Below are 26687 nucleotides of genomic sequence, written 5' to 3'. Positions count from 1 at the left end.
GTTTGCGAGGCATAATAAGTGATAGAAAAATCAATTGGTCTCTACGTGAAATACTTTGTGGATACATGCATCTGCGTGCATGCCAGTTGTGCCTTTGCGTGTTTGTGTGTAGACGCTATAGTCTCCAGTGAAACCTTGTCAGACCTTGAGATGTTTCCACTGTGAATGTGTTGACGTTTCCCCATGTCTATGTGGCCTCAGAGGGGTGCTAGACAACACATAAACATGCAATAGAATGCGACTACTCAGTCACCGGCGCTAAAAGGAAGCTCCACCCGTTTCAAAAATGCACGAGTTGCATCTGTTCTCATCTGTATTGTTAACATGGAAAAACTCCCTCCCAAAGCTAATATACCGATGTGTACTCGTTAATAACATGGGATTTTTGTCTGGATTATTAATCAGAGTAATCATAGTAGTTATTATAGCAGTGTTTACCAGACCCAAACTACAGAGTGATTCCTAATCACAGGGACATTATGCAGGAGAACTTTGCTGATATGAATCCCTCGTGAATGAGGACCAATTGATTCAGCACAATGTTCTGACGATTACTGAAAACTTGGGAAAGCATGACTTAAAATGCCAAGCATGCATGCGAACGTTGTTCAACATGTACAACAATAGTAATGCGCAGACATGTGTTTTAAGGCACAATCATGTCAGTACATTTTTTTTAAACTACCGTAAATGTGGCACGATAGAGAAATATGACTTACAGTTCAGCACACATCCACATTTTCCTCCATCCGTGCTCTGGTGTGGACCCGCAATGCTGAGAGGGGCTCTCTTCATGCTTTGGTGAGTCTGTGTGTAGTGAAGGTCTGTTTGTGCTCAGCAATCTGTGGTAATGTCAGCTTTAAGTGCATATCTTTCAAGGCTGCTCCTTTGCTTGCCAGCTTCTTTATGCGAGCTGCACTGTGGACACTGCGTAAGCTTGATTGAATACCAAGATCTGTTTTTTACAGTTGACAACACCAAACACTGCTTTACCGTCAGGGTGCTTTGGTAATACGAGTGCTTTAAAAATATGAAAGGAAAAACATGCCAAAATCCATTTGAACATGGACTGTAAACAAGAGCCGTCTCTCACCGAAGACAACTATTTTACAAGAAAGGAAAATAAAAGGATTACTCAACATCTGCATGTACAGTAAACACAGGCTTTAGGGTCAAGGAAGTCCACATACTATGAACATGTTCACTGATGCTCTGCCTTCACATCAATTCTTTCTTTCTTTGTGTAGTGTGTACATAGACTGTGAGAGATTCATTATTGATAATATACATAACTGAAATACAAATATGCCCTTTATACTGTTTGTAGACAGGGTGGCCTGAAGGCCCGTCGTCCTTTAACCACAAGGTTGGCGGTTCAAGTCCTGGCACCTCGTCAAAGTGTCCTTGAGCAAAAAGACAGAGTTGCTCCCGAGGCGCTTTACAGCAGCCAACTGCTCATAATGTTAAGCTGTAAATGCAGAGGTCACATTGCCTGTAACGATATGACAATTGTTATAAAGTTTAAGTTTAACACGGCGGCATGAATATGTTTCATATGACGCAGGGACATATCACGGGTATAAGAGAAAGAAAGGCACTGGGAAGAATAAGATGTCGACAGTGTTTGTTTCTTCAGATGATTATGAGGAGGCAAGCTAAATTCAAGAAGGAGACGACTCTATTGGGTCCTTTCTCTGCTCCTCAGTGCAGCCTTAATGGCCTTGTCGTCTCATTCTTCTCAGTTTTTCTTCCAAATTACCCTCTGTCTCTTCTCTCCTCTCTAGTCTCTACTGGTCTGGATCTTCATAAATGAAAGCCATTATGCATCAAGAACGCATGAATTTCTCTTGATCTTATTTATCATACCTTGAAAACACTACCATGGAGAGTTTTAGGAGAAGGTTGGGGCAATATCATTGCATCATTGCATCATTGCATTATTGCCAAGCCTGTATATGATCACGATGGTTTTTAATGCATCACCAACACATCGCGTCCTTGGATGCTGTGATGAGAGGAATGTATGCATGACAACGTATAGAATCATAATGATGCTTCATGCGATATGAAAGTAATTATAATTGTATGTTGTAATTAAAATGATGCTGATGGAAGTGATGCATGGATACATTCAAACACAAGTAAATAACACACCCACACTTACACACACGTAACTGCATTCCTAATTGCAAAGATACATTGAAAAATGTGCACACGCACGCAACCTCACACACAAGACGGTTACAACCAATCTCACTGCCCATCTCTGCTCAGCAATGTGTGACAACGTTTTTGTTTTTTTAATTAAAGCTCTTGTGTTTTAACTGATAAGACACCCAATCAAGTGAAGAGTTTCCACATTTTTGAGATTCAGCTCATGTACTCGGCACACATGGTGAAGAAAGTGGATGTAGCAACATAAGGAGCGGGATGGAAGGGGAAGAATAGATGGATGGGAGAGAAAAGGATAAGAAGAAAGCCGAGGGAAGGAAATGAAAAGGGCGAAAAAAGATGCAACAAGATCTCACTAATGCTGTGAAATGAACACGGCACTCATTGCTGGAGACTGTGACGGAGCCACATAATGGAGTACATGATGTACTCCATCAAAAAGTATATATAATATGTTCGTCTACTTAGAAAAGATAAATCAGATACTCCATTTAGTGTGGTTCATTGGGTCCAATATTTGTTCGAGACATGTTTATAGATCTTAGGATTTGGGAACAAAATGCAATTTGGGGAAGTCTGGAAGAGGTGATCATGGATTAATGAATAGAAATGCTGATATGAATCAAATGAATGTCCATTCTAACCAAGGTAGTTTTGCACTGTGTTGCAACAGCATCGTCATGCCATACTCACCAGGCTGTTCTCTTAACAGGAATATTGATCTCACCCTCTAATTTCAACTGCATTGTTGTTTTTGTACTCTGTGCTAAGCTGTTGTCAGTGAAACTCAACACTTCCTGCATAGATGTTTTACATGAAAAGCCGTCCATTGATTTGAAGGGCATGTTTCCCACCCCTTAATGTTAAGTTTCATCGACAGTAGCTTCATATAAAAAAAGAGTGCAAAGTTAAACCGATTGGCCTTATGGTTAGTGAAAACAGATTAGGACTGAGGGTCTATATTTGGTTAATATACATCCATATTTGAATGCAAGCTTTCTTTTTTATAATTGTCAGTATATCTTTTGTCTGTCTGATGTAAAAATTTGCAATTTTTGCACAACCAGATGTATTTTCTTTCCTTTCTTCTTCCACCAGAGCTCTTTCTCTTCCATTCCATCCTGCTTGAATGTGTCTTTTTCTACACGATCTCATCTAATCAAGCAAATGGCAATTGCAGTGTGTCCTGGAAGTTAAATGGTGACCATGAGCCATCTCTCGGATATAAGAAAATAAATGAGAAAAATTGCAGTGGCCTTCAAAAGCCCATTTACCCATTACTGAATGGGATTCAGAACATCCTTTCGACAGTTGATAAATAAACCACTCTGGATGTTTGCTTTCCGGTACATCCTCCTGTGCTCTGGGTGGTGAGAAGTTGTGTCCATCATGTGCATATGTGAGGCATGCACGTATACCGACTAGCTCAGACTGTCGAAAGGTCTCATTGACCTATCACACACCCACCTGAAAAGGTCAGAGGAGCACACACGTGAAAAATCACACAAACATGCACAAAGGATCTCATGCACCTGTTAAGTGGTCAACTGACATGTCTGGAGAGAAGAAATGAAAGGCTGTACCCTTCTCTTTCAGTTGTTTTAGGCGTTCAATTGTTCCCTTCACTCTACAAAGTAAAAAGGTCTGAATTATACTGTATGTGGCTTATTTTACCAGAGGAGGCAAAAAAAGCACAGAGTGTGGTTTCCCAAATGTCTGTTTCTGAGGAAGCATAAATCACACGACAGCATTGCTTTCTGAAAAGAGACAAAAGTGGAAATATCTTTGAGACGGGAGGTAGAGCAGAAGAAAATAAATTCCATTTAAAGAAAAAAAATGAAAGAATACGGACAAAAGGAAATGAAAGAGGGGATGCACACACTTCCCTATAGTCCAACAGCAGAAGGAAGGGGCAAAACAGAACATCTGTTCCAGTCTTCGTCTGTCTGTTTTGATGTGCATAGGTGAATTCATACCGTATGTGCTGCTTTGTTTTTTGAGAGAAACACTGCATGTTCAGTACTCCTTATTGTATGCCAATGAAAGTTGCATGAGACACTCAAACATCAATACTACACACTCATATGTTGGACGAACACACTAGAACTGTGCATTCAGCTGAAGGGGCTTTAATGACAGCAGCTACAGAAGGAAGCTTTGGTGTGCATGGGGAGGCATTTCTCTTCCTGATGTCTGACAATCAACAGCTAAGTATCAACTTATAGCTTGTGACAAAACATTGTCATAACAATAAAAGAACGTATTTTGTAGACTCAACCCAGATGCAAAAAAAATATCCTGATGTTCAACTGCCAGGTGCCACCCGTACACACACACACACACACGCACACACACACACACACACATCACACCTCTGTAAATGCATCACCATGGACACCATCGCACAACAACGGAGCCACGGGCCAATACACGCAATGAACTCGGACGCATTGATCGACACAAGCTGATTGATCATTTGGAAAAAATAATTCAATTACACTCCGTTCTAAATTAGAGCAAATGGGAAAATGTGTTTAGCAAAGAGCAATTACTGCAGGGCTGTAATGACGGCTCAGACATGTGTTCAGTTACTCGGGGGAATACAACTCATCAACCTGGATGATGAGTTGAAATATCCCGAGAGAGTAGGTGAAAAACTCAGACAGGTGAGAAAAAGATGTACAGATATTGGCACTACAATGTGGCTCGGTTTGCAGTCCCAACATTGAAAACCTAAATTGTTTTTGTCTGGCACTTTTTGGTGGAAAGCGTTTCCCGTGTTTGAACTTAATTGAGTTGCAGAGAGTCTCAGGGTTTTTCGGTCTGAAGGTGTAGGTGTCCCTTTTGAACCTAACGTCTTTCATGCCTTTCTCTCTTTAATATTCAAGCAGGGTGGCTGCACAGGCCTTTGGCAGCTCCACTCTAAGACTATCTCATTGTTTTTTCTGAAGCCTTTCCAATATACAGTTGGCTGTGTGCTTTGGGTCATTTGTCTGCTCAGAACATTAATCACCTCCGCAGTCGCAAGTCTTCAGAACTGAACATTCGTCATCAGAATTAACGTGGGCTCGGCTTTGATGCGATCGCTCCGCTGAACAGCTTGGTGGCCCAAACCGACTGACTGTTTTCTGTTTTGGCAGTGTGTTCTGTCACAGCTTGGACCTTTTGTATCTTTTAAAGGGGTCTTGGTCCTCACCACTTGGTCCCTCTTCTTGAGAAGGCTCTGGGTGATCTTGTATGTTTTTGCAAGTCTTTCCCAAAAATCGGTACCTCCGTCTGTCTCTGAAGATGAGACATCTTTGGTATGTCATGTTAACATATTGACACACATCTATCATGAGAGATTATATCAGTTCAAGAGACAAACATTTACACACAACAGTTACAGAGGCTGCCAAGTGTTCTAGTTTTGCTAGAAAGAGATTGAATGCTTCCGAAGCATTTCTCTAGTACAGTAAATACTAATAAAACTTTGTGAATTTCTATTTCATTTCTATTTATATATACATATATATACATGTGTATATATATATATATATATATATATATATATATATATATATGTATATATATGTATATATATATATATATATATATATATATATATATATATATATATATATATATATATATATATATATATATATATATATATATACTGCAACAGGAAGATAGCTGGGACATTTTGAATGTTCACATTTACAACTGTGAAATGGTCGACAGACCATTAAAGGAAATTCAAGTGTTATGAACAAAGCTTCGAACTACTTGGTTACTGCCTTAAAATAAGCCCAAATCTAATTATGCTTGAATGCTGACTTTTTCTGTTTTTATTTATTTGACCTTTTCCTTCTTTAGTTCACTTCGACACTCTTTGTTTGCAGCCTCACAATCGAAATGCCATTGTCATGGAAACACAAAGACCTTTTTTACCACCACCCTCTGACTCTCATACTGGATACTACAGCAAGGTCATGTTGTATCATGTGATTTGATGGTATTACCACACACGTGAGTCATACAGCAGAGGTATAACCAAAGCCATAAAGGCAAGTTCTGTATCTATTTTCATATGTGGTGTCAACATTACTGACCGTTCAAATAGGAAATTATTCTTGTAGTTTTATTTATGTCTTCCTTCATTGAGTTGTCTTCTCTAGTTTCTGCCTGTTTAATTAGGGCGGGATGTTCCTGTGCTTTTGGTGACTTAAACATAGGTTGTTGTGTCTTTTGTATTTGTATGTAAGCCCTAAAAAGCTCAACTATTCATTCTGCAATTACAGAAAAAAGAAAAAAAGTAAAAACATTACTCTTTGACATGTCTGAAAAGCGTTATATGTCTGAACAAGACATCTGGGGATACAAGATAAAAGCGTAGGTGAAAAAGAAATGCATGTGGAAAAATCTCTTTCATTTTATAACCATACAGATACGTTTCAGGGAAGAAAAATGTGCACAAGTATACGCGCGCACACATTGGCCACGTGCCTCCAGTGTGTGGGCGGATCTTTTGTCATTCGTGCAGGGGTCCTTGAGTTTGTGAATATGTAATACTCTGCTTATATATGTGTTATATGTTTCCGCAGAAATGTGTCCTTTCCACTGTGTTCAGATTTACTAAATTTCCTACTGTTGGTGTGGGAATTTAAAGTATTATTGCAGTAAAATAGTATAAAAATCACTCCGTAGTTAATACTTGTTTTTATGCATTTACTTGTTGCATTGACATTTTTCAGTGAAGCCCGCTGTTAGAGAAGATATGAGGATTATGAGGCTTTAATTCTGCAAGACACGGGACCAGTTTACTAAGCAATGCAATCAATGCACAATTAACAGATAGTTTTCAGTGTTTTCCAAACACAAACTTCAGAAACATAATATCCTAAGAATGTGAGAGAAACAGTTTTGAACATGAATGTTACGCATGACTGCGTTTTAGAAAACGTGCATTTTAAGATGTTTGGAGAGTTAAAATGTGATTACAACAATGTCAGTGGAATGAATGATGACGAATGATCCGTCAAGCAGTGATGCACAAGAATCAGGTTAAATCTTGCGATCAATGATGATGGAAACAAAGAACGGTCACAAAACATCTGGACATGAATGTTGACAATGAGCGGTGTTTGTGTCGTTAAATCGAGCCTGTAGGTTCCACTGTATAAACCAAAGAATATATGAAGTGTATTTATGTGATAATTACATAGTTTGATCCTGTGAGTTTTTCTTTGTGCTGAATAGCACAGGGACATCAACCAAATGCTAATGGTGACCAGATGAGCTAGTTGGTAATCTTGGTATTGTACAACCTTTGAAGCACCAAAGTCAAGTTAGTTTTAATCAGAAAGTACGAGTGTGGGAACAGCCGGGGTGCTAAGGTATGAAGGACACTGTTGGCAGATAATGGACATGCTGACTGTCACATCTGTTTTGTGAGGGAAATGCCAGCCTTTTTTTTTTATCTTTGAAAGTGTTTGAACCAAGTTTTCTTTCTTCACTGCATATGCCCTGTTCCTCCAAGAACTCAATTGTTATGAGCTGGGTGTTGAGCTGTGCCTGCTGTTTGGTTTGTCTGTGTCTGACATTTAGACTTGGCATGATTTCACCTTCCTTGTTACAAAAATTGAGACACATTTTCTCACACGCAAACACACACCTGCCCCCGGGCGGCTGTCGAACCGCCTAAATTGCATTTCCCAGTCTTTCAGGGGGTAATGACTTAGTTGGTGCCACATACTCCAACTAAGCTTACTCGCATGTTATTGTGCTGGGAGCGTTTCTTCTGCTTGTGATGTTTTGGACAAGGACTGTCCTATTAACATGAGCGCTCTGCCTTGATGTCTACAACTAAAAGAGAAAAGTTGTTTTTCCGCTGTCACGTTCAGAACAAAAACAACAGGATCTTTATTCAAGCGGCGGAGCAAAACATTTAAAAAAAAATGAATCATAAGGTAAAACGTTCCTTTTGTGGTCATAACAAGTTGTGGCAGTTTAGAAAGTGGCTTTAGTGGGATGTTGTGGGAAGTGTGATGAAGTGGGAAGACACGTACGCACGAGAAAAGCTGAGATGAAGTAAAATGGATTGGAACATAAAAACGTTTCAGTGAGGAGGAGGAGGACATAAATACAAAAACAGAGACACTCTCTCTCTCAGCACTGTTGTCTTCCCAGTTCTATCAGCACAAGGAAAGTGTTTGTTCGGATCACAATAGATAGTTCAGCCCAGAGGGAAAGTGAAAGACATGCCTTTTTTTTAATTAATTGCTATTTATTAAGGTAACTTTTAAAAGTACCTGCAAGACGTGCATTTATTTTTTTTGTTTGCCTGTACCCGTTTGTTGGTTTGTCAACACATATGCTGTGTGTGCAGCATTGGAATGAAACCCATCCTGCACTGCCTGGCCAGTGCAAACACAGGTGCACTGAGTTATTGCCATTACTGGCAGAGGAGCACATACTGATCCAACATTGATAAGCCCTTTTATTTGATTTGAAGTTTGCTACATTATTAAGAAATCCTTCTCTGTGTTCTAAATTTGAAAATCTAAATTCATTTTCAGGATGAGTGAGACAGAATCTGTGCTCATTTAGGTTAATGGGTGATTCTATTTGATACCGTTATTCACAGCTGCTTGCAATTTATCAATTCATTCATCCATTCATACATACCCATTGTGGCTATACTTTGATTAAATCTAGTGACCAAGCATGTGATCTTTCAAAAATAAGTACACAATGGTCTGCCCACCAACCCATTACTCTACTGGAACAGATGACAAGATTACCAGGAAACCGTAGGAAGTGTATTAAAAGCATGGAGACATTCTGAAGACACAGTCTTCTGTTTAGTAAACGAAACACAACAAAAAAAACCTGGAAGGCCAACTCACCTGCAGTATGGTTAGACTTTGTTTCCATTATTTTTCTACATGATGAACACAATTAAATAATGTAAAGTACCAAACACATTTTGTTTCGCAAAGTGGCTGCATGCATACCATTTTATTTAAAAATCACTTGTGTGCATTATTCATCATTAGAAACACAGCTGTAGGGGTTTCATTTGTCTCTTAAAATGACATTTATCTTTGTAATGGGCATTATCTGCCCCTAGCAGAATAACTATAGCCTGCTTTGCATTCATATCCATGGTGCGATATTTCTAAATATTGATATATTTGCATCTTGGAACTGTGCACTTCTTGGACAAGAACATTAACTTCCTCTTATAATCTGGCCTGCACTCTCCTCGTGGTCGATTACAAAACTGTCACTGTGCCATGCTGGGGAGTCTTAAAGGCGATTTGAGGAGTGGTTTTGATTGATTAGCTACTGCTGGAGTTCCTCCCAGCTCCACCTAAAGTATTCCTCCTATTAACAATATCCTGTAGTATATTGATTCTGTTCCAACCCCGTCTCGAGATTAGTTTGTGCTGGTCTGCTCCAGTGTTGTTCTCGCTTCTCTGGTAAACATTTCTAGCATTGCGCTCCTTAAACTGGCAGCTTTAATTGCATGTGTATTTCGTAGTGTGTGTATTTTTAGGTGCCGCTTGTGCTCGTGTGCACTCGACATTTTGTCCTGCCAAATGACAAATCTATCTCTTTTAGTCTTTGTGTCCCTGCCCTCCCTCCAACGCAACGACACACATGCATGCAGTGAAATGAATAGCATGCACCCGAAAAAACATGCCAAGACCCTCAAACAGCACAGGGGTAGAACCGTGTCACCTCACAAACCCCTGTCTGTCTGAGGGAACGCCAGCTTGCCCAAATTGGATCACAGTGTCTTCGATGGGACTAGGTGTATAAGTATCAAAGAGATTGAAGGGCTGACAGCCAGCAGAATTGAAACATTAAACCTCAGCATCTGCCCGGTTTCGGCACAGAGCGGAGCAGAAGAGAGGAGCGAGTGGGAGGGAGATTATAGAGGAGAGATTTTAGGCAGGGGGACAGACAGGTGGCAGAGAGGAAACAGACAACAGTTACAGTGTTAGATAGAGGAAAGGGATGAAAACGGTGTGGAATAAGAGCGGTGGAGAAAAGAAGGAAGGAGGCTTAGAGCAGAAGAACAGGGAGAAGATAGAAAAACGTGAAAAATGGTCAGATGGGTCAGGACTTTGGGTAGGTAAGTACTCTAAGTGTGGGTCTAAGTGTGTACTCTGGCATACAATATCCTTCACTAGATCACACACACACACACACACAAAAATATAAAACTAAAAAAGGTGGACTGTAAACTTAAGTTTTACAGGGGACACATAATATTGTGATTATATATGATAAAGCATATCAAGCAGGATGTTTTTGATCAGTACTCACACACAAACAGCATGGACTTGCACACACCCCACATTTGCTATGTTGAATATGACAAACTTGATAATCTCAAGTGAATGGTGCTGGAGGCAAGAACAAAAGGATAAATCATCCAACTGAATATCGTGCATAATATGCATGACATGTACTAGTTTTTATACTTCAAGCTACTTCAAGCTACAAAAAAGGCTCAAATATTATAGTGATGCTGCCTAAAATACACAACATTATACGACCATGGCATTATGTTAATGTCTTTGGCCTTCCATTTTCAAAAAGAAAATTCAAAATCTCTTCAAAAATTCAAATAGTTTATGTCATGCATTTTAGATTTACTTTTCCTTAAGTGAACAAGCATGAAGTGAACTTCCGAAATTGTAAATTGTACTTATATCCCAGTTAATCTGAATGGCATTACCCTGCCTTTATTCTTTTTTTCTCCCACAAAGGATGATATGTGTTTGTGTTTGTGTTTGTGTTTCTTCCACTTGCCCTGTTTCCAGCAGTTTATGCAATACGCCAATAGATATTTAGATATGCTTGTCTAAGAGAGGAAACACGTTCCGGGCAAAACACCTTACTGCCCATTCTTTTGGACGATACACATACTTACTAGATGCACTCTGAAAAATGGTGGCCACAATTATCCCAAGAGAGGCGATCACTGTTACATTAGAGACCTACTGTGACCCTTTTAGCTGAGAATGAATGGAGCTGAGTGAATGTAAACCAGCGTGTTGAAAAATGTGAGGTCACTCCAATATTCTCCGGCATGACATTCGCATTGTATATTGGGATTCAAACGCTGTTGTTCTTTGCCACATGGTCCATTTGGGTTTTCGTTTTGACTGATTATGTAGATTTGGTCCCCCGCCAATGTTTGATGTTTAAAATGCAAGATATGTTTATGTCCTTAGGACACGGCGATGCTGACGGAAAAATGTGTTGCTACGCAGCAACAGATAGTAGTGGAGGGGCACGCAAGCGTTGATCATTCCGTTATCGACGAAGTAAACTCCGTCTATCCACTGATGGGGTTTTTTTGTGTGCGTGTGCATGGGCAGTGTGATTATTTTCTAATCATGTTATATGTGTCCATGTCTCTCTGGGTATGCATACTTGTAAAAGGGCAGTATATATCTCTCTGATCTTTATTTAATGTATGCATCGTAGTGACTTAAGTGGCGTGTACAATCTGCTTGCACAAGATATTGCCGTGACAAATTAGGATGTGTCCTTAAAAGCACAGTCGGTACAGTCATTGTGTCCCAACCCCCCTCACCCTCCACCCCACATATGACACAAGCTCACTGACATTACAGATTTGCAGACACAGACTCAATCACATGCATGCATACATGTGTGAGAAGCAAGATGCATTTGCATCAGTTAAACTAACAGGCCATCGTAGGTGAAACACCAATAGACAAACAGAAGCTCAGCTGGATGAATGCATGTTTTATTTATAATCCCTTCTCAGCCACAACCTCTGTAGGAACAGTCATGAGAATGTGCTAGGGCTCTAGTTTTGTACATTACCACAGAATGATTGTGTGTTTTCTTCATCTTGGCGCTGTTCATTTTGATAGCTTAGACTGTGGCACGTTTCCTTCATGCTTCTGATTGCCGTGTTGTGGTTCATCGTGAGAGAATGCCTTGGACACCTGTCAAATATGATCTGCAGTGTGCCTTCGATGAGCTTACTGAGCATATAACAAAGACAACAATATTTTTTATTTTTGATCTTTGATAGTGTAAGGTGGACGGCGAGGACATTCAAATGGAAATGGTCATTTTTACAGACTCTAATTATGCCAATAATTAAAAACCAAGAAATGAAGATAAAAATCATCATGAATTGAAATGTGCTTCAAAGCAAAGGTGTGGTTTTGAATTTGCAAATTTTCTTTGGATGATTTGTTAATTATTCCAGAATTTTGCTTTTAATTGCTCTGTCAAATTGTTTGTTGTCCTTTATTTTTAATAAAGTTGTATACAATGGCAATGGCAATAACCACCCTGTCATGGGAGTTCACAGGTAGGACCCAAACGCAAGACCACAGGAGACAGAAGTCAATGGAAACAGGTTTTATTTAGCCTGACTAAAGAGAGGAAGGTGTGGAGCCCGTGGTCCGACACCAGAGTAGGCAGATCGAAGGTGTGAGTCCCGTGGCTCGACACCGGAGAGCTGGCAGCTTGACGGCGTGTGTAATCCGTGTAACACAAGGCGGGCAGAGGATGCCACGGGGTTGAAGCGGGTGAAAGACGGTACGACCTGACAACCGCAGACTGCAGGACCAGAGTTTATATAGAGACAGGAGACTCATTAGTGGGACCTGAGTCTGGTGTGTCAGGCTGCAGGAGGTGATCGCCTGGAGTGTCCTCAGCTGTGCACAATCAAGGGTGTGGCCATGGGAGGTGTCTGGAGGCAGAGGACAAACACAGAGCACATGGCACACAATAACAAACAGGGGAATGACAGGACACCTGAGGAGAGGAGATCAGGGGAAACACACAACGGGTCAGACAGGGATCCTGGATCCTGACACACCCGATAATGACCTATTTGTTTAGAAATCCAAAGAGGATGGAAATGATTTATATACAACTATTAATAACCACAATATTAGGCAATGGCTATGTGATTGGTTTTGTTAATTGTGTTGTGATTAATTAATTAATGTCAAATATTTAATTATCTTCCCATATTGTCCCAGGCAATTGTTTGCTTGATTCATTTCCGAACAGCAATTGCCTCAGCACTTCTTTAACAAAGCCACTAGAAAAAGTTTTAGAGTACATAGGCAATATATAAACTTTCACTAAAATCTGACTTAATTCCAAAATCAGTTCTGCTAGAGGGATGTTCCAGCAAGACAGCATTTCCAATCAAAGTTTGAGTCTGAAAGTCAACTAATTTCCAATGGGGGCTCACATAAACAACCACTCAACAATGTGCCGCTCATTAAAGCAATCAGTGTTTTGGTAAACACGTCAAATTGAAATTATTGTTTTTAGAAATAAAGCGCCAATAAAAGAAAATGTGTTTTTCTCTGTCGAGATACAGTATGGTGGATGTGGACTCTTTTTTTCATTCCATTTTTAATGAGTCTTTGTTGTCCTTATGAGATGCAATTACAATAGTTGTCACGAATTGGCATGTGAGTGTGTTTGCTTATCTGTGTGTGAGCGACCGTTTGTGTTTCTAGCAGTGTGACTCTCTGAGGTAGTCCGTCTGTTGTCCCGCCTCCCCCCGGCTGTTCGTGCCACTCAGCTGCACAGCGCTAAAAGCTGTTATTGTTGCCATTGTGTTGAAGCGTCTCCTATTGTTGTTACTAGTTACTGTTATCTAAGGAACAAGTATAAGTCAGATATAACCTCAACCTGTGAAAACATTGTTGTTATTTACGGTTCAACAGCAGTTAGTTACTGAAACTATTATTCAATGTCTGTTTCCATTGCGGACACATTTGCCCACTGCTTGCTGACAATTCGTCTCCACTGTTAGTGGTCACTAAATGTGTGTAAGTGCTATCAACAGCTTCTTGAGAATATTGGGTTTTAATGGATGCCTTTTGAGGTAAACACTAAACCAGAAAGAGACCATGTTTGTGATCAAGCCAGCAAAGTCAGAATATTGATTTCACTATATTGTTTGTACATATAACAATATAAATAGTGTTATTATCATATTTTGCTTAACACAAGTGATTCCACACACTAAGGAACAAGCAGAGGCGAGGCTAAAGATGGTGAAGGCACTCACTGTCACCCAATGTATCACTCACTTGAGCACTGATAATTGCATACAGCTGACTGTATGAATGTAGACATCGCTGCTGGTTCTGGATGTCGAAAAGTCTCTCAGGTAACACAAAACAGATACCGAACAACTTCTTCTATTGAATTGGGTATTCTATTTGGCACACTCAACTTCTTCTTTTTCTCAGTTTCTGTCCCCGTCTCTCTGTGTCCCTCCCACACAAGCACACTCGCTCAACGCAATTAACATTTCCCGAAACTATACAGCCACGAACAAGCCCATAGATATATACACAGGTACATTTGGGAACACTAATGCATAATCCACTCATTGTTTGGCATGCTTTAGACACCCACTCACATACAGTTCCCCTTTTGTTACAGCAGGCTGGAATAAATATGCACTATGCCTTTTAGATACAATATTCTGCTCTGTAACATAAACACATTAGCAGACCATGTTTATTTAAAGGCATCTCCGTCAAAATGACCGAAATCTCAAACCATTCAAATTGACATATATTGTACACGGCACTGATGTAGGCGTGTTCCTGCAGCAACAATGCACCTTGTGCTGGCACACAAGCACATGCACAATAGTGAAACACCCTTCGACCACTCATTGAACTCTGAAGCACAGGGTCACTTTTTTTTTCATTGTAAAAATGAATGACATGTGCCGCTGAACAATTCAGTACTATTCCAGCAGACAGTATAGAAGAAAACAGACTACTGTCGGCTAAAGACCTTTACGGGCTCCGAGCCGTTCAACAAGCCGAAAGCTATCGCACTGATCATAACAGATTTACGTTACCATCATTAACGCCAAAGCTGACAGCTACTTTATTGAAAGTGGATATTTATCAAAAACAACCCCAAAAAAAACACAAAGCGTGTCTGTTTGTTAATGTTTTCGTGCTGCGTGATTGGCTGTAAACACTTGCTCATTCAATTATGGATCAACAGACTGACAGCAGAGGGGCTTCACTGAGTACTTTGTACAGATTCGGCTGTCGCTTTTCAACTTGAAACACATCAGTCCCCTGCCTCCTCTCTAGGTCTTCACAGGGGGCTCGCCATCTGTCATATGGCGCGCACAGCGGCGTATACGGAGAGACACACAAACACGGCCAAATAAAAGAAAGATCTGTAAACTGTAGTTTAGAAAGACATTGTGGTGCACTGAAGCAGACCTGCGAGCAGTCTTCCTTCTCTTAAGAGCGTCACAGTGAAAAAGTCACACGGCAACACATGCCTTTCATCATTTATTGCAATGCAGCGTTATGGACACACAAGTTCGTAGCAGTCGTCCATTTCTGCTCATGATTTTAGCGGCTGGGCGAGTCGCAGTGCTGCCTGTCTGCCAGAGTGGGGACGATTCAGTTCAATTCAATATGCTTTTTTTGGCATGAATGCCGCATCGACAGTCTTGCAAGAGCGTCCAAATAGAATTGGAATGCATCAGAGAAAACATGAATCTCTTTATCTGTCTCTTCTGTATCTGTCATTACTGAGATACTGTCGCTCTTTCATCTCTTTTTTCCCTCCCCGCTGTCTTCTTCACTGTCTCTGCTCTTTTTCTCTGTCTCTTTGTATCTCGATGTGTGTGCATCTCTCCCTCTGTCTAACCTTATACATGTCAAGCTGCCTTAATCTCTCTCTTTCTTTTCTCCCCTCACACCACAGCTCCACTGTCAGTTGTCTTTCCTTGTCCTCCCCTCTCTCCCTCCATCTGGCACTTCTGTAAAACAAAAAAGTGTTCGTAGCCTTTGGCTAAGCACAAGCACTTCAAAGCCCTTTCTTCTTCCCTCTTTTCGGCATGGGCAGGTTGAGTAATGTTATGACCTGAAATAACCTTTCCACCGCTTGGTCCTCACCTCTGTCTGATCTCTCATAGATGCCAATCGGGGATGCTTGTATCGCAAGTGCCAATGAGAACATTTTGTAGTTTGAGTATACAATATGTGGCTCCATGCGGACTCAAACTGTGCCTTTGGTATCAAGAAGGTTTGAGAGGGAAGCCCAACGAGTATACCATTAATATCATAAACTAAAGGTCATCATCAATTAACATTGTGAAAACAGGCTAAATCTTACTTAAACAAGGCTGATTGAGATAATTGTATTCAGTCCTTCATCTGTCATTAAATGTAAAAAAACAGCATGTTGTTGTACTTTACCACACATTTAAAGTTCTCAGTAATCAATATATGTTTCGTAGGTAGCCGGGTCAATACTGTTGACTGTCCTGCTGACATAATGGATTTTAGATTAGCAAATATTAATTCGCAATTGATCTGTTATCACAATGTATTGATTGTGCATAATATGGCAGTTTACATACTCTCTGTGAATCCGTCAAATTAGCCGTCTGTGTTTGCCAGCTGATAATGGTGACTTTCACTTACTGCTACCCACACACTTGTGGTCAGTTGTTCATTTGGACAGTGTTGGTATACGAGGCTCCAGAGTTGCAATAAGTACCCCGATCCTCCTGTGCTTTCTCCCACACACACACGCACATGTGCGCACTAACGTACTTAAACACTTGCACACAGTATAAACTGTCAGGTGGAATATCCACAGCCACACACTTCTTTAAAGTTGCATGAGCTCTGAGTTTGTTGCATGTTGAAGGCTACCATGTAAAAAACAACACCTTATCAGGTGTATTCTATGTTGGAACTAAGGCTAGGAGATGCAGGTGATATGTTGAAAGGCCACATTTACATAAGCATGTATGCATTTAGCCGATGTGGTCAGGTACACTCTCTCAGTGTGTACTGAGATATTATATTATATCTCAATATTATAGCAATATTACAAGATTACATTTGTAGGACAGGAAAGGTCTGGGTTATTCTGCCCTTTTTATATACACAAACAACAATCATGTAAGAGTGTAATCCTGGGAAATAACAGAATAGGAGAAAAACTTTTGTGTAAGACTGAGTACACTCAAAAAAATAATTCATTGGATGAACTCAATTAAATTGTGGGCAGGTTTTCCACCGAGGAAATATAGTTAAACCTAACTTAAACTAAAAACATCCATGCAATATAATTAAATTGAGTTAGTCCGACTCAATTTTATCAAATACAACCTAAATAAAAAAATACCATTCATGAAATGAAATTGATTTGTGTTAGTCCAACTCAATATAGTACAATTCATTGGAAATTAATTAATCAGGTAAAAAACTTTTTTTTATTTGACCCCCAATTAAGACACGAGACAAAACCTAGTTCAAGTGTTTTTTATTGAAAATGCTTAAATACATTAAATATGGTACAAATCTGACCATCCATGATTCTAGAGCCTGCATTTCATTTTTTAAATATAATTTGTTTGTTTTTTTACAAAAACACTGATCAGAAAAGGATAGCAAAAAAATTCCAAAATGATCTATACAGTGCATCTTTCATCGTTTTTAAATATTAAAACAGTAGTCTTGTAACAGCTCCACAACTGGTGACAAATAAATACCAAGCTATCCCAAATCCCTTGGCGCCACAAACAAAGACGCCATGAGGGTGGAGGCTATGCACTGCTCTCCAAACAGGGAATATCATTGCACTGCAGTGTAGTCACTCACCATAAACTATCATTTCCAAAAAGCACAAAACTTCCTGCAATCGATATGTACAACCACTATTGCAAGTGCTAAATTCCCACTACTTTGGTTTGTCAAGAGCAATACAGCTGTTTTCTTTCCTACCAGTACAGATGGTCGTACAAAAGGACTCCTTTACACTGAAGAATAGCCGATGATGTGTTATCATGTGCAGAAACAGGCAACTTGGACCACTTTTGGGCTACAACAGTAAAATCACAAAACATCCACAAACTAAAACTTATAGATTATAAATAACAAGGCTACTCATAGTCAATGGAAGTTACAGCGTATTGAACCGTGTTAGGGTCCATTTCAACTCGAGTAGAGAGTCATTCAATCAGACAACGAGGAAAATGGACGTGCAAGTTGACGTTCAAGCGTAATCACACTCGAGTTGGGATGTGGAGGTGAATTGGGCAAAACTTTCTGCGGGTAAACACTTAACCAAGCTTGCAGTGACATGTAAAAGTTCCGTAATTTACAGTCTCTGGCTTGCCTCTGTGCAGCTTAGTCAATTTTTTCAAAATGTCAGAACCAGGAAAACATCCATGAGGTCATGGATTGTCGTTGACTGGGCGGAAGATGAAAGTAGAAAACATCCAAAAGATCTGACAAGGTTCTTTGGCTTTGTCACTTGGTGTTCACCTCTTGTGCAAACATCTTGATTTTCAGCTCCTGTATCTTAGAATTCAGCTTGTGCCCATCCAAATTCATTATGACCTTCTGGAGAAGCTCAAAGATGTACTTGAAGTTGTCTGGAAAGCTTAGATTAAGGGCACAAATTAGCCCAAATCATGATGAACGCCATGATGACACCGTCTACGTTGTTCAGGACTTTAATGCAGTTGATCAAGTCCCACGTCCTCTGGCTCCCAATCTCTTTGGATCATGTAAATCCTTATGACAGTGAATGCGATGTCCCTCACTGCATCCTCAGCGGCGGAAGCCTGACAACAACACAAACACAGAAAACTTGTGTTTAAACTTGTGATTAATCCACAAACATGTGTGTGTGTGTGTGTGTGTATATATATATATATATATATATATATATATATATATATATATATATATATATGTGGGTAACACTTTGACGCTACATGGGAAACATATTGCGATAAACTTACCAGATTGATAAAGAGTCTGGATCTTCATTGAGGTAGATGACAGGCTTCTCAGATGCCCTTCCCTTTTGGTGTTGATGTCATCACACTAAAGGTTCTGGATAAAAGCAGAATAAAAGCAGGCCATTTACTATTCATCAAATGTTTTTAAAAAAGCAGATATGGACAAGAAAATATTACAATAACCACCCCAATACAGTGAAACTAATATTGTATACATATGTACTAACCAAATCATTGATGGTCAGGACATCCTTGACCTTTTCTCCTTCACACCTCCTTTGCTCTTTAAGCCCTGTATCAGGGAGTCTGAGAAGAGGTCCAGCTGTGACATGAACTTTGATTGAAATGGCTTGGTGGTGATCAGCAGGAACTCTGCATTGACCTGAATAACAAACAAAATACAGCTGTTTGTTACTTGTTTATTATAATTACTATCACATTATGTGGGATTATTAGATTCAAATTGCGATTGTGAAGCCATTAATCATCAAAATGGTAAACACATAGAAACACACATTTACTTACTTAACTTTGCTGGAACAGGGAAGGGGCCTCTGCTCCACAATCTCTGGTTGAATGTGCAGTTCAGCATGTGTGATTTAGAAGCTTACTCCATGTATTAAATGTACATGGGCAATGTATGGACATGTATAGCGATAACTGCCCCTACAATGCCCATGCAACAAGAAATACCTGCTAGCTAGTTCCAAACTGCATTCTTTACACTGCCACATGCAGAGTCCTAAAGAGAATAAAGATAATTAGTATATATCAAACTGAACAAATAACAATGAGAGATCAGCTTGCATCGAGCATATAACCTATTACGTGCTATCATTAGGAGGTTGCCTCAAGAAGCTTGGTAATGCTGATCAAACTGCAAAAGATGAGATGAATGTATTTGTGGAGGGAAAGGCTGGAATAATCCAAAGTTCACATAAAACAAAGTCAAGTCAAAAGTGCTTTAGAGCACTCACAGATATAATGTTACCATTTAGAATAGACTAGCAATTCACCTTTTACAGCAACACTAAAGCTACATACAACAGTAATCAAATCATGCAAGCGTGTTAAATAAGATTAAGACAGTCATTTTAATAAAATATCAAACTGTTTGCCTTGAAAACTCATTCGCACTCCTGCCTGCGTTCACACGGTGTAAGGTCATAGAAATACAATGAGTAGAACGGACATCGATGTTTGTCTTGGTCGTTTTACTCGTTCAAAAGAAAATAGTGCTCAACACTGCGCATTGACCGTAGTATAACAGAAAAGTTAGCCCGCTACATCGATCAGTTCTTCACAATGACGACGGTACACGTACAAACTGCCGCTGCTCTGATCCAGTTACATCGGTTTGAATGGGAATGTCCGTTCTACGCTCGTTCTATTTCTATGGCTGCTGCGCTAAAACGCCGCTGACTTCCGTGTGTTCATGCATCAGGTGCCCGCGCGAGTGAGAGGAATTCAGCGGTTTTATGAGCTCATGATTTATTCATATTAAACATTTTTCAGTGACGAAAACGTGGCTAAACCCACTACAACTGAACGCCCACTACTAGAGAGAGTGGCCTTCTGCGGCCTGCTCTGCCTGCCGACATTATGGCGCTGGAGAGTGGGAGACCGTAGTCTGCTCGTTTAACTGCTCTCCTACTGTTTTTTAGTGCATACAGTTCATAAGGAAGCCTTCGGCGCTGCGTCCAAGCCGTATTAATGACAGTACCCTGATCTCTGGTCTGCTCTATAATGCAAACCACGTTGGCTACCTAGCTTGCTAGCTAGCCTGTGTTGCCTTCGATCTTATTAAAAACGGAACAGTCGTGTGGCTAAGTTATCACGTCTGTTCCACACATTGTGGTCATTATTACAGAATGGAAGCCTTCATTGACAGCGAGGTACAGTCTAAACTACTACAACAAAATATATAAAGTTACTTACCAAAGAATGGACGGTCGGTTTGAATCTTGCTGCAGTCAGAAAGGGGGGAAAGACACTGAGAGCACGTGATCTGGTACAGGCGCAAGGGGTAGTCCCCCAACCAAACACATTTATTTTGAGTTGATACACACCATCCAACCTAAATAAATCTAATAAATGAAAGTATTCATGCATTTTATGTTAGACCCATTAAATATAAATGTGTTCATTTTTTAACTTGATATATTTAAATTAATCAAACACGATTTAAATGTGTCACCTTTAAGAAGGGCTTGAATCGTTTTTTTGAGTGTAGAGGACAGCGTTCATTTATTAATTGGACAAGGGTGTCGCAAGATACTCCTGAAAACAGTTTTCACCCTGTTGGGGAAGATGGAGACGAGTATTTGAATGAGTTTAGAAGGTCATTGCACCAATAGAATGCTATGAGATGAAATAGTTGCTACTGCGCTGACTGCTAACCAGCCCAGCATAAGGAAAAGAGAGCAAATGTGTTTGTAGTTACAGAGCACAAGACACTGGCTGGCATGCGTTGCTGGAGAGTTGCCTGGAGGAAAGGGGCAACAGATTCATTCACAGTCTTGTGAGCCAACTCCAGGATTTGGAATTTGATACAAGCAGCCATTGGCAGCTGGATGCATCAGCACTGTGAGTGTGTGTGTGTGTGTGTGTCATCATATCCCAACTAACCTCATTGCTTATGAGTTCAGGTTCCTTCTTTTTCAATTAAAAATGACAGCATATGATAACCTACTGCAGCAACATGTGCCGAGGGTAGTAATACCTGATAAGCTTTTTAATAAGTCTGTCTTTACATATGTAAGTACATAAGTTCAAGCATTTCTCATTCCAGTAATATATGTATGATTTTGAGGAGTAAGGGTAATTGGGAAAAAAAATGTAAAACGTTTCCCAAATAAGCTTGGAGCAAAAGATATTTGGGACGATGCCTCTGAAGCAATCATGAGAACTTATCGGTGAATTCTGTGTAGAGCAAACAAAATATGCAATAGCTGGTGTCTCAGTTTCCTCTATGGGCATGAATCCTATCGTGTGAGCTCCTCCTCACGCTTCTCAATGCAAAGAATATTTCTGCTGAAATCATTAAATTAATTCATTTTGGTTTAATCACCCTAACCTTCCATTACGAGCATATCAACTGCTCCCTATTGCAGTGGCGGCTGGTGGAAAATGTTCTAGGTAGGGCCATCCAATCAATTTCAGCAAACATCCCAGTATGATTTCATGCAAAAAAAAAATTTGAATCAAACACGCATTATTACTTGGCAGTTAAAAATGTAACATTTATTCCAACATGAAAAAAGCACTAAATAACATTAATATAATATAATATGTTTATTTATTGAGATGCCCCTATGGACCTTGTTCTAGGAGGTAAAGATCAGGAGAAGTAAACATGAAGTGTAATTATGAATACTGATGTTCAATTAAGCCATGATGAGTTTTCACTGTTCATTTAACATCTGTAGGAGCCAAATTCAATGTGATGTTAAATATTCACTTGTATTTACATGTTTAACTGTAATCACTTCTGTTTCTACTTTGAATGTTACAAGGCTGTCGTTATAATTTGTTATAGTAAGAAATACATGTAAGTGACAGACAACTGTCACTTTAAGGACACTGTGACAGTTACTGACAGTGGTGAGTAATATCTGAGGCAGTATGGAGCCGCACAGTTTTCCGACCGTGTTAGGAAATGTGTTAAATGGAACGATCTACGTGGATTAAGTTGTGGATAACCTGTGGATACGTATGGTATGTCGAAGTAATCAGCGTACTTTTAGGAAGAAAGGAAGTTGAGTGACTGACTTGTACGAAGTAGTGAAGCTCCGCATGTAGTCTGCTGTCTGATTGTGAGGTCAGGCTGATCTGATATCAGCTCTTTGGCTGCAGAATCTCCGGCAAAGTTCTCCTCTCAAACGGGTCTTGTAGGAGGAGTGCTCGCGCTGGCTCGGCGCCTGTAGAGACTTCTCCTGACGAGAACGCGCAGCGAGGGGGGCCTGATCGTTCTGGCCCATAGCTGAATCTATTTGAGGGCGCTGATTGGCTAAATTGTATGTCACTCATTTATATCTTGAATCAGCAATTGGCTAAACTGCTTCATAGACCCGCCTCTTTTGGGCCAAAACGATCAGGCCCCCCAAGCTGCGCGTTCTCAGAGTGTCGTGCACACAGACAGAGAGCACGAGCAGAGAGCACACAGGCTGAGAGGACGAGCAGGAAAAGCATATATTTTGCGCAGATATCATATTTTACACACATTACTGGGTACATTCCATTGTTCAAAAACACAAATATTGACAATTTGTATAATTTATGATTATTATAATTTTTTTTTTTTTTTTTGTGTGGCTCATGGTGTGGCCATGCCCCATGGCCCTCTATTGACCAGCCGCCACTGCCCTATTGTTTCTCCCTCTGTTCCCACCTCTGTCAGTGAGCGAGCAGCCACTTTCTTCTCTCATCGAAGTTACTCTGATAGAGTCGTGTATAATTACGGAGTTCCCCGTATTCTCTCCATAATTCATCCATCTCTCATTCCCTCCCTCCTTTTATTGCCTTCACCCTCTCCCCGTCCCGCTGATTTGCATATGTCTGCGTCCGTCTCCACAGGCTCTTACCCTTCCTTCATTTCCTTGGTCTTTACTGAGATATGTCGATTAACGAATCTCTCTGTTCCTCTCTCCAATCTCCAATTCTCCATTCTTCTGAAATGCACATCCCTAACTTACTCTCTATAGACCAACAAAAAGTCCCTTTCCTTTTTGTGTTCCTCTTATTCCTCACCATTTCTAACTCGATCCATCCATTTCCTCCCCGTCTCCTCCATATCTCGGTATACAGCTGCAGCTAATGAAGTTGTTCCATCACTCAACATGGTGCTGTCTCCCCGCTATAGCACTGGGGAATGTATTTTACTGGTAAATGGTGGAAACACTTCTGAATGTTATGTTTGGTATGGGTTATATTAAACTCACTAGTCCTGGGTGTTGGTACAACTTGCGTGTGGAATAACACACACACACACACAGCCACGCTCTCAGACATCAGCACATGTTGGTTCCCATTATTAATAATACAGTTCTTCATCGGGTCAATCAGTTAGAAGTAAACACACATGCCACAGTCCATCACATCAGGCCAATTACTGCACTGTTTACACAGTGACATTTTGTGGTGATTGAGGTGCGACACCCCCAAACGTTTTGTCAAAATCGGATCAAATATTATGTGTGATGGTGAGATGAATAGCTCGCTGATTATCCGCAGTCCCGTCCCAAATTTTGTGACGGAGGGCAATCAGCCAGCCAGTGTAGGAAGTGCCAACAGCTGAGAAACAGTTACATTTTACTCATCACATTCAATTATATACAAAAATAATCATCAGCCTACAACCACAGTATCGCTCTCAAATAATAGTCTGGCGATGATGTTCGCGCACAGGCATGGAAACTCATGGGCAAACAGAAATACATGCACACACACACACACACACCTGAGTGCAATCGAGTATTGAGACACCAAGTGGGAAAATATGACATCTGTTGTTTACACAGGCAGTGAAAACAGAGACACACTAAGCCATTAGCAGCGAACAACAACCAACCCATTTTCTTGATATGATTAAAACATTGACAAATGGGTCATTACCCTTGCTGACAAAGAGAATATGAAAAAGATAGAGAGAGAAAAATCGAGCGAAACCGGGGGTAGGCAACAGTCAATCTGTATGAACACGCAGAATAACATGCTGCGCGCGAGTGTTTGCGTCTCCTTTTGGGAAACGGCTTACAGTGGTCCACACTAGAATCTGTTATAAGGCCAGAAATGCCACTAAAGCTTGAGATGTGGAAATTAAAAAGGAGTGCAGGTGTAGTGTGTTGGGAGGAGAAGAAGAAGAATGGTGTAAAGCTGTCCGGGTGAAGAAATAGCAGCAAAGGCACGAGGGCTGTGAAGAAAAGAGCTATGAATTTTCCGAGGGGACACGTTCATCTCCTCTACTTTACAGCGGACAGACCTCGGACACAAAGATTTATACAGCATCGGGTCTTTTCGAGGGTTGAGGAGTTGAGGGTGAATGGAGTGAAAAAGAATAAATGAGAAAGAGGATAAACTGTTGCACCGTGAGCCGGAGAGATGCAAAGCCTTTCACACTGATCCTTTAGTTTGCTTCACCACCTTCTTTGTTGTGCGATACATATCTGTGTCCCATCATTTCACAGCTGCTGCTAACATGAGCCACTGGCAATTTAGAATGGCAAGGAGGATAGCATGAAAAGCGAGAGAAAAGTGCTGACAACCTGGAGGATGTGGACGGTGTGTGCGTGTACGATATGCATCAACATTAGGAGAAAAAGAGGCCTATTTGATGCTAAAGATGGAGAGAAAAACACATACAATTCCATGAAAGCCATAGCTTCTCTTCCAATCCATGGAGAACAGGAGGAGGTAGTCTATGCTCAGATGTTTTTTTCTTATTTCCTCTGCAGATCACTTCTGTGAAGGAGAAAACTGTAAACGAAAGTAAAGAAAAAAGAAGAAAAACGCTTTCTTTTTGACTGAAATGATTTAAGATTTGGTGTGAAAAGGCCTTAAATGTGGAACAGATACTTTAGGTATGGAGGGAACCAAAGAGAAGCAAAAGATATAAGACAAATTGATGCAAAGGAAGAGAGGTTGTTGCCATTCAAACATTGTCCCGATTGTGCATTACAGGTTTTCTTCACAGTTCATCAAAGACATGCATGTTGATATTTGAGTGTCAGCAGCTGATGCTCTACTTACGTCTTGGCTCTTCACGTATCTGCTGTGAAATGCACATGATGTGTAGGTAACTGTTGTGGATTGCTGCTTCTGGATGAAATGGTTTTAAAGCATAAGATAAGGGAAGGAGGGTGTGGGTGGGTGGATGGATGAAGAAAGGAGATGTGCAGATTATTAAGAGCGAGTGAAGTAGACACTAGAGGTAAAAGTTCACATGGTGGAGTTTAATTGGATTTGACAAACAATCGAGCTGATGAAGAGATGGATGGAGGCCACAATGATACATGCACCAATCTCAGAAAATGGAGTGAAGGATTTAGTTGAGTCTGGATTGGCGGCAAAAGGTGAAGGAGGGAGTGATCAGCTCGTGGCGGTGTGAAGCGCAGGCATTTATCTGCCGTGCTCAACAACACTGGGAGCTAAACACCAGGGATTGAATTATACCGTTGACAGGGAGGGAATGGAGGAGTGGAGGAATACAAAAGATGGATGAGAAAGAATGATGATGGGTAAAAAGAAAGGGTTATTTAAGGAAAAGGGGAAGAGAGAAAGTAGAGAGAGTGGCAGCGTGAACATTTACAAGAAAGAGGAAAAAAGAGAGAGATGGGGATTAACAAAAGGGAGAAAGGGGCATTCATCTGGCGAGTGTGATAACAGCGGTGCAATAAGTAGATAAATGGAGTGGTAAAGGGTACTGAATTGAGTGGCCATTGACGGGAATGAGCAGAGGAGGTACAGACAGTTATAGAGAAGACCAAAAAAAAAATAGGCTGGACGAAAGAGAGGATGTATACATCTCCAGGGCACAAAGACTAGTGCTAGCTAGGAATAGATGATGTTAAATGTGACAAGATGAAGGGACCAAAGGGGGTCCATTACAATTTAATGGGAACAGTGTGGATGGTGGGGAGGCGCACTGGGGGCAGGAATAAGATCAGATTGTGTTTGCGAGAAATCATCGGTCTGG

General features: G+C 40.5%; 1 protein-coding gene and 1 long non-coding RNA gene across 3 annotated transcripts in view; one reads left to right on the top strand and one right to left on the bottom strand.

The window, feature by feature from the left end:
• Positions 1-26687, top strand: part of grid2 (glutamate receptor, ionotropic, delta 2) — a gene marked incomplete at both ends in the record, with an annotated part of 423012 nt that overhangs the window by 207739 nt on the left and 188586 nt on the right. The gene's annotated exons all lie outside the window — the stretch shown is intronic.
• Positions 17599-21154, bottom strand: LOC306778250. 2 transcript variants are annotated; one of them, XR_013772029.1, is made up of 6 exons: positions 20933-21154; positions 19816-19871; positions 19520-19736; positions 19222-19376; positions 18995-19088; positions 17599-18814 (listed from the first exon to the last, which is right to left on the bottom strand). It is a non-coding gene; the product is annotated as an uncharacterized lncRNA (long non-coding RNA). The 2 variants fall into 2 exon arrangements; XR_013772030.1 differs by lacking the exon at positions 19816-19871 and having other exon boundaries at positions 17600-18814; positions 20933-20969.

This window comes from Melanostigma gelatinosum (assembly GCF_949748355.1).
Source record: "Melanostigma gelatinosum genome assembly, chromosome: 6".
Lineage (NCBI taxonomy): Eukaryota > Metazoa > Chordata > Actinopteri > Perciformes > Zoarcidae > Melanostigma > Melanostigma gelatinosum.
This window is presented reverse-complemented; position numbering and strand designations above follow the sequence as displayed.